This window comes from Dendrobium catenatum, unplaced genomic scaffold (genome assembly GCF_001605985.2).
Source record: "Dendrobium catenatum unplaced genomic scaffold, ASM160598v2 fragScaff_scaffold_884, whole genome shotgun sequence".
NCBI classification, from domain to species: Eukaryota; Viridiplantae; Streptophyta; class Magnoliopsida; order Asparagales; family Orchidaceae; genus Dendrobium; species Dendrobium catenatum.
Window position 1 is genome coordinate 4,393 of NW_021319346.1, and position 3,451 is coordinate 7,843.

Below are 3,451 nucleotides of genomic sequence, written 5' to 3' on the forward strand. Positions count from 1 at the left end.
CTTGGATGCCACCTCACTCCTTTTGACTATTTGACCATCAAATGGTCAAATAATTGGTTTGGAGGGGTCAAATATGGTTAAAATCCATTTTAAGCTTAATTCCTTCTATCTTAAACCCCTCTAGCAGTATTAAGGCACTCTAGAACCTTCACTAGGATCTTCTCCAGCCCTCATATTGTAATCAAATGGCTCTTAATCATCCCATGCTCAAGTGGGGACCAAGAGGCCTTTCCACCTAGGATGTCCTTCCCCTGTCCTTGCACTTGTTCAATTATGTTGCCTTAAAATAGGAAAATGTGTTTGAAGAATTCATTCTCATAGAATAATTAATGAAATTAGATTTCCTTATGGAATATAATAAATGAAATTGGATTTTTTTTAAGAAAGAAATCTATTTTTTTAATTAACAACAACATCATCATCATCATCAAGCCTTTATCCCACTATATGAGGTTTGCTACATGAATCCTTTATCTCCATTCTCATATTGCTGATATATTGACAAAACCTCTTTCGACCATTCGTTTTAAACAACTACGAATCAAACTGACGGTAGCTCAGGACTCATCAGTTTGTCGGGGATAATAGAGAATGAAAATAAGAACAAATAAAGAAAGCTGTTGTATAGGTGTATCGATGGCATTGGTGCTACTTATCTATCTATAATTTCCTATCTCTATATGTAGCTTGTACCTAGGTGCATTAAACTATCCAGTGAATAATACTCTTTCTTGTTCCTTTCTCAGACACATGGCAGCATCCTAAAGCCCATCCAAATGGATCTAGTCCTCCATTCAAACAATGAAAGATTGAATAGGGCAAAACCCTCACAAGAGCCATCATTCTCCCCTTAGCACACTCTCACTCAATCCCTCTCCTCCAGAGCTATTCCAGCCCCCAAAAACTCTCCAAAAACTTCTCCAAACATTTCCCTAGTTCTTGGCTTTCCCCCACCAGTTCCTGGCTTCCAAACACTAGTTGGAGAAGCGAGATGATCTAGAGAGAGAATCAGTGGATTTCAAGAATAACTTTAAATCCACCAGAATCCAGATATTGGAGTCTTCATCAAAGTTGAAGATGACTTCTTCAGCTTTTCAATAAGCCCAAGAAGTGAAAAATCCACTAGTTAGATTATAAGTTTTAAGTTTAAGTTTAAACTTAAATTTGTAACTGTAGTAAATATACAATGTACGGAGCATCCGAACTCAAGGAATTCTAAGATTAGGCTACCACCAATCTATGTTTCAAATTTAACGAATTTTGTTTGAGTATTTAGGGAGATATGGGCATTTGAAGTTTTATTCAATTTCTGAATTTTTATTTATCAGAAGATCTGAACCGTCCGATTGACAATCAGACTGTTCAGATAAGTTCAATCCGTGCATGTTCAACCTTGGATTCGAATCCAGGTCTCCTGACCTTTCCACGCAGTGATGTGGCGACATTATAGCCCTCCATTCAAATCTGGGCCAATCCAATGGCTATTATGAATAGCCAACGTGTTTAAGTGATCTGCTCCCTACTTGACACGTGTCCCGGACACAGCGACGTGGCGCCGCATTTCCAATCATTGGATTGGCGACACCAGCAGCCTAATTTGACCATAATTGTTTTAAAAATTATTTAAATGCTCATAAACTTTTGAAATCCATTGAAAATTCATTTTTCATCTGATTTTTGCATTCATTACCTTTATGGTTTCAAGGTAAAGAGCTTTATCACATAAATGGAAAATTCATTTCACCTTATGTATGTAGTTTTAGGCTTTCTTCTTATTGTGGTATGCTTGTACATGTCTAAGGGTTAGGTGAACAGAGATTTAAGTCTAATTGAACACTAGTGCCACCTAGGAATAATAATTAAGGATAAGGTCTAGTCAACTTAGAAAAATCCTAGGAAATTCCACACACACCCAATAGGGGTGAAACTTGACAACATTAAAGTTAGTGAGATTATAAACCTTAGGTTCTAATCTCACCAAATTGGAGGTCAGCAGGTGAAAAAATTAAACAAGTCAAAATTAACACTTTAATTAAGCTTTAAAACTTGTAAAAATTCTAATAAATCAATTTTAAATCCAAAAAAAATACAAACAATACCTCAAAGTAACCAGAATTCAAACCTTAATCAATGAAAAATAAAATCTTTTTGAGTTGACAACAAATTGAATTTTAATTTAACTTTAATTTAAATTTAATAATTAATTAATTAATTAATTAAAAATAATTTAAAAATTAAGAAAATTTCCAAACACTTGGGAATCTCTCCTTAGGTCATTTCTGATCTTTGGAGTTGATTTTAAGGAGTTGAGAGTTCATTTGGAGCAAAACCATAAAAAGGGGCCATTCTTTAAATCATTTAAAAATTCAATAAATTATCAAACTTTGAAGATTCTTAACTAATTTAAGAAAATTCCAAATTTAACAAACTCAAAGGCATTCAACTCATTATTAATTCTAATATTTATTAAAAATATTCAATTTCCAGAAATCATTCAAATTCAAAAAAATCAACTTTTGGTCAAATCTTAAGTCAAACTCCAAGTCAAATCTTCAAACCAACATAACTAAATGTAGAAAAAGCTAAATCCAGCAAGCTTAGTGTCTAACAACTCATCTTAGGATCTAATATTTTAATAAAATACTAACTTTTTAGAGTTTAACTTTAATAAAAAAATTTTAACCCCTTAATTACATGATTAAAATAATACAAAAAATTCAAAAAACTTAAAAAATCACTTTAAAATTCATAATGTTTAATCAACCTTAAAACTAGTAATCAACCAACCTTAATTAAAATTTATTAACTTTTAAACTTTAATCAACTTAAGCCACTTAATTATACTTGGTACCACTAAGTAACCCAGGCCTACGAGGCCATTAAATTAGCCTCAAGGACGGTGAAATAAACTTCACAACCTCGATGAGAAATAAAGGTGGTGTCCAACAAACAAATTAAAATTGATCCTAAAATTAATTTTAAATTATTAATACTTAAATTTTAATCAATATCTTCCCTCAAGACTTTTAACCAATCAAATCCTTAAACAACTTTAACTAATTACCCTATCTAGGACATATCCAAACCACACAGCCTTTGCACCCACTCTAGATGATTTGCTAGGACAACCAACTCTAGTCTTAGGCTTGGCCGGTGTTTACTTTTTTTTGTGTGCCAAATTTTTTAGTATTCACTGCATGTTATTTGCTAGCTTAGAATTGATGTGTTTCTTTACTTACTTTTTTGCACTCTGTGTTATGAGTAATTGAACACTTTAATTTCAGATATTTACTACTTGAGATTGATTATAACTGATTGGGATTATATATATAACTGCTGATTATTAGGATAACCCTGCAAGATCGAGTCTAGAGTTTTATTTTTTCAAATGTAATTTGAGATATATTTGAGTTGTAATATTTAAGTGATTTGAGAATGGGATGTTAAAACA